This window comes from Colobus angolensis, unplaced genomic scaffold (assembly GCF_000951035.1).
Source record: "Colobus angolensis palliatus isolate OR3802 unplaced genomic scaffold, Cang.pa_1.0 Scaffold131, whole genome shotgun sequence".
NCBI classification, from domain to species: Eukaryota; Metazoa; Chordata; class Mammalia; order Primates; family Cercopithecidae; genus Colobus; species Colobus angolensis.
In genome coordinates this window covers 4,090,175-4,102,118 of record NW_012114364.1, presented here as the reverse complement: position 1 = coordinate 4,102,118, position 11,944 = coordinate 4,090,175, and the positions used below count along the sequence as shown (strand labels likewise).

Below are 11,944 nucleotides of genomic sequence, written 5' to 3'. Positions count from 1 at the left end.
CATGCCTCACTAAGCAGATAACATTTAAACAAATGTTTGAAGGAGGTGAGGGAATACTGTTTGGAGAAAGAGTGTCCAGGAGGAGAATGGCCCGCGTGAAGACACTGAGGCAGGATTTCGCCTGGTATGTCTGAAGAATAACAAGGACCACAGTGAAGCTGAAGCCCAGTGAGTTGGAATGAGAATCTGAGAGGAAATGGGGGCCAGATAATGTAAGGCCACTAAGACCAGCATTAATGTCTTCCTTTGTAAGTATGGCTATTGTGAACAAAAAGACAAACACCATGAAGTAGAAGGGGCTGTGATAGATTGTGATCCTTGGTATCTAACTCATACCAGAAACATGGGCTAAAATTAATTACATCAAAAAGGAAAGGTCATCTCCAAAATCTATTTGATTCATGTACCTCTGTAACATATACTACTCGATGCTGTTGGAACTATACTTTTCAACCTAACTCATTCTAGCAAGCAAGTAGAGTGGCACATTATTGCTGCCCAGACATCATGAAAAATTTATGGAGAATTTTCTGCGGCTAAGAAAGTTGTGAGATTTTTCTGCGGTAGCTTGTATCTGGAAAAAATTCTGTATCTCTGCTCTATAATGGCTTCTTTGGGTCTCAACTGAGGACAAAGTACAAAACCATTTCCCAAGGAAACTTTGGCTTGTGAGTATGTCTGTATGCCAGCTCAGAAAGCAATATAATGCTTTACTTTCAACTTCTCTTCTTTCACAATAAAACGTCAATGCTGTAATCATTCCTTTAATACCAGCAATCAAAGCCCTCATCAGGGAGTGTGTGACCCCAAGCAGAGCTAAGAGAAAAATGACATTCAAAGATCATTCATAACAACACATATAATCACCTATACTACTAAATATTTTAAGTTCCTTGCACTGATCAATGATTATAAAAAAGCAAGGTATTTAGCCCCTTGCTGAGCTATGCTTTAAAGTCATTTTTTGAACTTTTCCCAAAATCGTTTTCCCTTCTTTCTTCCTTTTTTAAAATAAACAATCACTCTAAACAATGTTTGCATTTTCAATAAAGTTCTTGATAAAAGTGCCTGTCTTGTTACACAAGTTTCCTGTGCTGAATCCTTTGTCAAAAATTTCTTTCAGCATGTATTTTGCCAACTTGTATTCTTGAAGGATTAGAGCTCCTAAATCCAAACTAAAAAATAAAAGTAAACTTATATAACTGAATATATATATATATAAATATATAATATATAACAAGATATGTTTCACCTGTCTGGAGCAATGAAAGATAATTGTTTGATTAATTCATAGGTAATTTAAGAGAAATATTTATGCCCATCTATTATAAAACAGCATCTAATTATTTTAGTATTGTACAATATTATAATATACTTATATACATATACAAATTATTTTAGGTATTTTTCTTATGAAATTTAACAAAATTCTCAAAACATATAATAAAATATATGCAGCATTTTCTCTGTTATCACAGCATATAGTAAACTACTACTAGTGTCACATAAGGGTGGCTACAAAATTATATTTATGAATGTCAACTACAAAAATAAAGGGAGCTTATGGTGGCAAAGGTATGAGGAGTTGAAAATATGCCAGTTTAAAAGCTTAGTAACTTATAAGCATCTTTGGGAGATTTTGTTTGTCTCCCCATATACTGTCACATTCTGATTTAGGATTGTTTGTGAAATGAATCTAGTCAGTAATGGGCCAAGATATCACTATACCCTTACTGTTATAAATCACAGCAATTTACTCAGTAGGAATGATCTATCCTTATTCTCTCATTCCCCATAATCCAATCACTTCCTCTCATAAGCACTTTCCCCCTGGTTTTCACCATAATGCATTTTCTGTAACTAACAACCATCATTTCCTGATTATCATGCTTCTATCCTTGCACAGGAATGTGGGTCTTATGTGGGTCAGGGTCATCTTTCCCATCCATCTGTGTCTTGATGCTAAGTGTGTTAGCTGAAAGGTGAGTCTGGATAGACCATCATTTTGCCCAGTCCATATGAAAGTTTGAATGCTCCCATCCATGCCACTTTGATTAAGAACCTACAAGTTTTATTGTGCCTAATACTATAATTTTAGAATAAGCACATTCAAAGACTTATTTGTAACTTTGCAATCTGCAGATCCCTGTAAGTCTAACTTAATAGTGGAAAATATTCTAGAAAATACTCTGTGGTTTTTAATGTACTTCGTTATGATGACTTTTCTAAAAGAATAAACATAAATGAATAAATGGTTTGACAGCAACTCACAAAACAGGAAACTTCAGCTCTATATAGCTGCAATTTAAATTGTCTGCACAATTATTTGAATTTAAGTTCAGTATAAAAAGTTTACTAAAAGGGCCTACCATCCATGGTGTTTTAGTTTCAGGATTTGGTACACTAGGCCACCAGATTTCTCGTGACTGTCATCACTAAATGAAGGGCTCTGTTCACTAAATGAAGGGCTCTGTTGTTTCTCAGCTACACAAATATTAACAACTTCAAGGACTACAAGTCGACTTTGACTCAGCACATCTGGACAAATTAACACTGAGTGTTAGATGTCTCTCAGGATTAGAAGAAATCCAACAGGCTGGTGGATTCCTGTGTCTTAAGCAATTCAGGGCATCAAGCGCCCTGAAGTAGCTCTGCAATTGGATTCATTATATTTCCACACAGCAAGAGAATCTCAGGACATATTCCTGTCCACTGGTTAAAACACTTTGATAACTGGCTATGCTTTTGTAGTTTGGATGTTTTCCTAGAGCTCAGTGATTTTGCTGACCAAAATGCAACACCACTGTCGGTGTAGGAAATATTTCCTGTCATTTTATAAGATGTTAATTGTGTTTTCTAATTAGATTTCCTAACAGCAAGGTGGTGCTGCAGAGGGTATAGTACAATGGTGTTACAAATACAGCAAGCCTAAGAATTTGTCAGATTAGATTCATGAGTACTAAGAATGATTCATGGATGTTCATAGTATTAGACCTCACTGTATGATCATCTTATTTGATGCTTAAATGAGTTATTTTCTGACTAATTTCAGACTGGCTTAAGTTGGAAAAAAATACAAAATACAAAGAAAACCTCTCAGTTTCAATACTGGCCATGCCAGGTAAGAATGAAAATACTCTAATAACTACTATTACTTTAGAATCAGATAATACATATTTTCTGAGAATAGCATCATGTTTATAAAACAACTTTTTACAACAGTGGTCCTCAAAATGTGTCTCCAGGCGAGCAGCATCAACATCACTGGGGAAGCCATAGAAAAGCAGTTTCTGAGGCACTACCCCAGACTTACTGAATCAGAAACCATGAGTGTGGGGCTCAGTCCTCCAGGTGGTTGTAATGACTGTAGTTCAAGTTTAAGAACCACTGCTCTATAATGTCAACATGCCATTTGAAGAAATAGTGACACTGCTCTTCAGATTAGATGACCAATGATTACAACTCTTAGAAATAAAGGTGGAAAAAAGGGGATTTAATGATTCCTTCTGTGAAGACTAGGGAAACAGATATAAAGGAAGTTTGGGAGCCGGTAATCAACATGGAAACATAAATCAAGCCATCAAATTCTCTACAGACTGGTCTCCTCCTACCTTTCATTCTATTTTAATTCTGGATAAACTATGAAGATGGTTCTCCCTACTCACTTCCTCCCATCCCAAAGTTTCTAGAATAATAACAGGTCAGCATGTTCCATTAGAGCATAAAATATCACCACTTTCATGCTACCATGAAACTCTGCATTGGAACAACCTGGAATAATTCAGGGAAGGCCATTGCCATAATGGAGTCTTAGGGCCAGGATAAATGTTGCTATTTTCTTCTCATATTCATTTGTATGCGGGCATAATTGGGGTAAAAAATATCTAGGATATCATTAAAGAAAAATAAAAACCAAGAGTATCAGAAACCTCAAAAGTGTAATTTTGAGGTGTGTGTCAAAATTCTCACTCAATTTGTCTTGGGAGATGATTGCGCAGTTGGATAGTTTCTCTATGTGATATTAGCTAGTACCTCTCCATCTCTTGGTACTTGTCTACAAGCCTGAGGCTTTGCTCAAGTCCTAGTCAAGATCTAAGAGTGCAGACTCTGTGCTAGAAATAAAGACTTGGCCGGGCGCGGTGGCTCAAGCCTGTAATCCCAGCACTTTGGGAGGCCGAGACGGGTGGATCACGAGGTCAGGAGTTTGAGACCATCCTGGCTAACACGGTGAAACCCTGTCTCTACTGAAAAATACAAAAAGCTAGCTGGGCGAGGTGGCTGGCGCCTGTAGTCCCAGCTACTCGGGAGGCTGAGGCAGGAGAATGGCGTAAACCCGGGAGGCGGAGCTTGCAGTGAGCTGAGATCCGGCCACTGCACTCCAGCCCGGGCGACAGAGCAAGACTCCGTCTCAAAAAAAAAAAAAAAAGAAAGAAAAAGAAATAAAGACTTATGAATGAATTAATGTTTTAAGTACTTAGAATAGTACCAGCACATTGCAAACACCCAATAAGGTAAGTCATTGCTAATATTCTTCACTGTGCAGCCTAGGGCTCTCAATTTATTTACTAGGCATGAACAAAAAGTGACCAAGACACCATACATAGTAATCCTAGGATTTTTCTATAATTTGGAATTTTCATAGTTAAATCAGAATTTTCTCTACTTTCTTAGTAAATGCAGAAGAAATGGGAGCTGAAATTTTGCTGACCTAGGGCCTAATGCTGAGCTAGAACTTAGAACTGAGGTTAAAGACAAAAATTCACAATGCATTACACCTACTTTATGCTTCTTGCTGAATGAACAGAAAGAAGATTCTCAGAAGCATAAAAGTTAATTCAATTCAACATGAAATTTAGTTTGAGATTCCAGAGAAAATAGGATAATTCATTTGAAGTTTAAAAAGATAAAATACAGCTAAGCTATAAATGGGGAGAAAATTTCCTCCCCCTTTTCCTTTATGAAGAGCAGACTTTCTAAAATATTGATGATTTTTTTTTAAAAAAACAGTGATAATCCTTACACTTTTCTCTGTTTGATTTTTAGTGATTTTGCTACAACTTTCCACTTGCTTATGTAAATAGGATTTCAAAACAAGTATTTTTATTTTAATCCTAGAATATTTGCATCATAACCTAGCATAAGGTCTTTTGACATCAGATATATAGTTTAATGCTTTATTACTTTAATATTATATGCTTTCTATCATTTCCTTTAAATTATGATTTCACCCATATATCTCTTCTTTGTAATCACACTCAGCACTCCAAATTTAAACATCGTTCTTCCCCTTTGTTCTTTCGTGGACCATCAACCTATTATAATTCTGTCTCACTATACGTATTTATTACCAGCTCATTATCTTAGTTAATCATTTAGATATTTTTAATGCTTTTCCAATCTATTCTGAATTGGGGGCATTTATTATTTTCCTTCACTGTTTGAAATATTTTTAATGCAATAATTATTTCTTTCCTATATGCAATAATTCATATTTCTTATATGCAATAGGAATATTTCATATATGCAATTCTTTATATTTCTTATGTTAATTAATGAAAAGAAAAGTCACAAAATGATCAACAATATAAAATAGACTGATTTTGTGAAATAAAAGAAGCTGAATATATCAAACATGAAAACCAACTGGCCAGGAGAATTTTGATTTTGGCAGTAACAATGCAAGTATTTGAAAGCCAAGATTTAGACCAAAAAAACTGAAAAAAATCATTATGAACTATTTTAAAATATGGAGAATTTTGACACTGTAATACTTTAACAATAAAGTCAAATGCCTTTCTTCCATATTCATAAAAAGTCTTAGATTAAAAGTAGGCACAGGGGACAGAAAGGTACATAAGACATGCTCAGTTGGCTATTTCTGCTTTTAAGGAGCTCAAAGTCCCACAAAAGAAAGAGAGAGAAATAACTATGATGCAATATGCTCACTTGTTGAGAAACAAGTTTTGGGAGGTGGGACTGGAAATAAGGATTTCTGAAAGGCATCTCAAAAGAGATACTTAAAAACATAGTGAAAAGATAGCTGGTCACCAGAAGAGGAGGAAAGAAAGGACAATAAGAAAGAACAGCAAAGATTCTGGACCATAAAGGAGAAAGAACAGTGCCTGTATGAGAAATATAAACCAAATCATAAGTGACCTTGTAGAGCTTACTAATGGGCATAGTTTTAACAGGCAGGCAAATAGAAAATGATCAAAGATTTTCAGCAGAGGAACATCATGGTCAGGCAGGTGTATTGAAATGCTGAGTTCAGATGAATGGTAGAAAATGAAAGCAGAAAGACTATTTAGATCTCTTTTGTAATCATCTAAGAGATAAATGTAAAAGTCTGGATTTAGAGACATTTGAAAAGAAAAATAGACAAATACAAGAGACATTTAGAAGGTAAATACGGTAGGACTCAGGTTTTGCCTTGTGGGGGATGAGAGTAGGTAAAAAGAACTAAAAATGATTTCTAGGTAACTAGTTTGAAGAACTAGACGAATAATGGTGCAGTAAACTGAGACACGGAATACATAGAAAGGAAAAGACTTACAAGAGAAGGTGGCAATATGGCATTTGAGATGTCTATGGGAACCTAAGTGGTTATACCAATAACTTCATTATTCAGGCCTAGAGGACAGAGAAGTTGTCTTGAATTACCCATTAGGGAGTCCTGCGCAACTAATTTAGAAGACTTCCAACAGCATCTAACTAATTTTGCAGAAGTGCAACCATCATGTCTAGAATAAATGATATTTATTTTCTCTAGTGGCAGCAAGATGGAGCCCATTTTAATACTGCACTGCCACCAAATGAACTTCTAACTGTCTTGAATTATAGATTCCTATTTATTTATGGCTAAAATCACTTCTTAATGTGATATAATTGCTTCTTTATAAAAAGGATAATTTCTATCTCTGTTACTATAACATTTATCACATAAGTGCATTAAACAGTTTAGAAGAAACTAAGGAAAACAACCAAATATACAGTAACACATTATTTCTAATTTTAAATAATGTTAAATTGTACTTTGTCCTCTATTTAGTTTTTCTTCTTTTTAGATCATAAAGTTGCATTCCTTAGAAACTTCTTTGATGAGGCATGTTTTGTTGGATTTTTTTTTTTAACCTAACAGATGTTTGGGTAGTTAAAATTCCTCATGAGTATGGTATCCTGTGGTTTTCACAACCTAAGTGCTACCCCAGGAATTTTCCTTTCTTGCTGTCTTCCAGTCTTGGTGGTCTATAGGAGATGCACATTATGAGAGTCCCATTTCGTTCCGTACTAATTTCACACCCACACTCCTTTAAAGTTGTACATTTCCTCAGCATTAAGTATCTATTGTGCACCACAGAGACATTTAACAGCTTTTGACTTTACATCACCACCACATATATACACACACCACTCAAATTGCTTTTGACTTTAAGGATAATCAGAAAAGTAGATGAGTAAAATAATTTTCAAGACTGTAATGTTTCAAGTTAAATATTTCTGCCATTTAAAAAAAAATTCATGCTTATATTTGTATCTATACACTCTGAGCATGCAGTAGAATTATGGCTATTATACGGATTAGTTGAGGACAAAAGCAATTTGGCTTCAATGATCTAGGTAAGAGCATGTGAGAGAAAGAATGGTTAGCTTGAGTTGGTTGAACATTGTTTCCCTTATTTATTCTGTTTTACAGGTGTACATTCAGATTCACAGGGTAATCCAATTTAAATCTCAGCTTGCATTCTGACTTTTCTCCCTGATCTTCCATTCTGATGCTCTTCGTTATGGGCTCAGATAGTTAATGATAACATGTTTTCTGATTATATAATCCATTGTAGAAACTTTTATAATATTTATTATTAAAACTAGGTGGTCTTTTATTTGAGTTACTCAAATTTTAAACAATTTGATTTCAAACTACCCATTAATCAATAACTCTTTATCGAGAAGATCCAGGTTTTGACAAGATGTTATATTAGTAAGTGCTTGAGTACAACTTTATGTCATTAGGATAAAATGCAGTTCTCTGAGATAGTTATTTTGTGCTATTTTATATTGTTGTTTAGTCTTTTCTCTAATTCAAAGAAAGAGTTATTATTTTATCTTATATCATTAAACAACATACCGCATTTTTATTTTATTTTTGAGATGGAGTCTGGCTTTGTCACCCAGGCTACAGTGCAGTGGCGCAATCTTGGCTCGTTGCGAGCTCCACCTCCCGGGTTCAAGCGATTCTCCAGCCTCAGTCTCCCAAGTAGCTGGGATTATAGGTGCGCACCACCATGTCCAGTTAATTTTTTTTTTTTGTATTTTTAGAAGAGACAGGGTTTCACCATGTTGGAAAGGCTGGTTTCAAATTCCTGACCTCAAACGATCTGCCCACATCACCTCCCAAAGTGCTGGGATCACAGGCATGAGCCACCACATGACCCATGCCACATTTTTGAGTCAATTATACAGAATACAAAACTTAATGATTTCCTTCATCCAAATTATTTTTTGAGTTTGCAAAATGGCCATTATATTTTCATCTTTGTTATGTAGAAGCAACATCTATGAATGCCTTATTTTTAATATTAAAAGGATTATTGCTCTTCAAGACTTCTGTTGCTTAACTGTTCTAATTTCTTTTATTCTTACGTTATTTCACCATATATATTATGTTGCAATAAAATATGCAGTGTATTTTTGTCTTTTGTATCAAATATAATCTCAAATTATCTCTTCCTGACTTAATGTAATAAATAGAACTTTTATTTTGATGTATACTTATGAAATTTGGAAATTCAAATGTACAATATTTATCATTAGAAAAATGTCTTCTATTCCATTGGAAGCAAACATTTCCTCCATTCTTGAAACTAAAAGAAGAGTAACCAACTCACTGCCAAAACTTAAACAATTATTCTCACCCACATGTGACTACTTAGTTGAAAAGCTGTGAGTTTTGAGAATACAATCATATGTTTGTTATCACAAAATTGAAAAATATAAATCTTTTCATCTTTCTCTCCTAATCACAGTGGTAGAAAGTCCATTTTTCGTGTGTCCCCTGGAAATAAAATATGGTCATAGAACTTAAAAAGGGGTAAGAAGTGGAGGAAATGGGGTGGAAATAATGATATTCAAGTGGAAAGACTTGAGAATGTAGGATTATTTACAAATCCAACTTTTCAGTTTCATTTACCGACTTCTGAACTGATCATGTTATATGTTGGTTTATGCTAATTAAACATCTTGTATAATAGTGTCAAGTGTGCTTGCAAGGGACTGTGCATTTAAAAAGTTCACTTCCTGGCTCAGTGTGGTAATTAGAAGCAGGTACTCCTCAGTGAGATACTCAGAATGGGAACCCTTAGTGGCAGCAGGCACAAAGGCACAGGCATATTTTAATCAAAGGTTACAAATCAGCTGTCCACAAGTCAGATCTAGGCTACTGATGTGTTTGGTTCCAATCTCTGGGCATTTACTTATTTCTGTTTTCTAGTTATATTAGAATAGTTACTTCTTGACAAAATCATCAGGTTCAAAATAACCATACCTACTGACTAATCCCAAAGTAAACTGAATTTTTTCCCTATTTTTGCTATCTTTGTGATAGCATCATCATCCTTGTCATCACCTGCACTGGAAAACAATCTTTTTTGTCCTACCCACTAGAACTTATTCAATCAAATTTCTCTCATTCAGGGAATATTTATAGAGTATTTCCTGGTACTAGGAACTATTCTAGACAATAAGAACATATGGGTGGGATGGTGGCTCATGCTTGTAATCTCAGCACTTTGGGAGGCCAGGGCAGGAGGATCACTTGAGCCCAAGAGTTCAAGACCAGCTTGGGCAACACAGTGAGACCTCATCTATATCAAAAAAATTTTAAAAAATTTAGCCAGTCACAGTGGCATGTGCCTGTAGTCTCAGCTACTTGGAAGGCTGAGGTGGGAGGATTACTTGAGTCTAGGAGGTCAAGGCTGAGGTAAGCTGTGATCATGGCCCTGCACTCCAGCCTGTGTGAAAGAATGAGATCTTATCACACACACAAAAAAGCAATAGTAATGATCAAGGCAGACCCTAAACACAAACAAATAAAAATGATCATGTAATTATAAATATTCATTAAAATAACATGATATTATATAAGATTACTGCATGACTATTTTAACTATTTTTAGATTGAGTGGTCAGGGAAATTCATTCTGAGCAGAGATGATTTAAGTAGAGATCTGTGTTATAAGAAGCTAAGAATGCCGCCGTTGCCAAACACCGCATGTTCTCACTCATAGGTGGGAACTGAACAATGAGTTCACTAGGACTCGGGAAGGGGAACATCACACACTGGGGCCTATCATGGGGAGGGGGGAGAGGGGAGGGATTGCATTGGGGAGTTATACCTGATATAAATGATGAATTGATGGGTGCTGAGAAGTTAATGGGTGCCGCACACCAACATGGCACAAGTGTACATATGTAACAAACCTGCACGTTATGCACATGTACCCTAGAACTTAAAGTATAATAAAAAAAAAAAAAAGAAGCTGCTCATGTGAAGAAGGAGGTGGAAGAACATTTTGGTCAAAAGAAACAGGGAACGCAAAGGCGCAAATTCTAAGAATTTATTTTGTGTAAGCAAAAAAAAAAAAAAGTCTAGTATGAGTGGAAGACAATGGTAAGGGGGAACATGGCTATAAATAATGTTAAAGTTTAAGGTAAGAGCCAGGTCATATAGGGCTTGTTAACTATGATAAGAAATGTAAAATTTATTCTAAGAGCCATGGGAGTTCATTGGATAGTTTTAAGCAAGAAAGTGACATCATCTGCTTTAGGTTGAAAAAGACCAGTCTGGCAGTATAAGAGGCTAGTTAGGCTAGTGATGTGGGAGCAGTAATGAAGAGTTGGACTAATGTAATAGTAATGCAAATGGAGGAAATGGAGGAATTGGGTTAGATGGTGTGATTGAAATGAATCATGGGCAAGATTGAGGAGGAAAAGAACAGTGCCTGGATTTTCATTTTCTGCAAACAGATAAATAATGATATGAGAAGGTTTGGTATTTGATCATGATAATTTAGAGAAGTATATTCAACACACAAGCCCAGTGATTAGTTGATCAGGCAGATATACTGATCTGGAGATCTAGGCAGCATTCAGGACTGGATATAGTATTTGAGAATAATTGAGATGTAAGTAGACTTTAAAGCTATAGACCAGAATAAGAGCAGTTAGGGTAAAATCTCCTTGGGGTTGTGTGTTGATAAAGAAGAAAAAAGGGCCAAGTATAGCTCTCTCATCTCTCCAGTGCTTACAGTTATAAAACAATTATTTGCTGAGAATAATTCAGCAAAGAGGGCTAAGAAGGAACTACCAGGAAGGTAGGAGAAAAAACAGAAGGGCAGACCTTACAGAAACCAAGTGTCAAAGTACCAAAAAGAGAAAAGGTTGGACAATTGTGTCAAAGGCTGAGTTGTCAGGATTCTACCTCAAATGTTGAATTATATTAACAGACATTTATTGAACATTTACTATTACAAACATTATCCCAGATATTCTGGGAAATTATAATAAGAGACACAATTGGTGGCCTAGAAAATAAGGCCCTCTAGATCAAAGTTTATTTCACTATCTATATCTATAAGTGCTAACATGGTATTTGTCACTGAAAATCTATGTCTGTGTGTGTGTAGGTATATTACTATGCTAATAAGTATCAAAAATGTTTAAGAACATGTGATTTGAATTTGAAAGGAATCATCTTTTAAGAGCCTCAGTCAAGATAGGAAGATGATAACATAAGGTCTATATCTGAAGGGTTAATATGGGATGGGTGGCCTGGCAAACCTGAAATTTGCTCTGGAGGGCTGGGGCAGAAATGGTATTTCAGAGAATGCAGCCATTCCCCAGAGCTCTGGCTTGCAGGACTTGATTTGCAACTTATTTACGTTGCATA

The 11,944-nt window shown here is 35.5% G+C and overlaps 1 protein-coding gene across 2 annotated transcripts in view; it reads right to left on the bottom strand.

Annotated features, from left to right (window-relative positions):
- The window catches only part of PTPRQ (protein tyrosine phosphatase, receptor type, Q), a 238,997-nt gene that overhangs the window by 77,586 nt on the left and 149,467 nt on the right, over window positions 1–11,944 (bottom strand). The window lies entirely within an intron of this gene.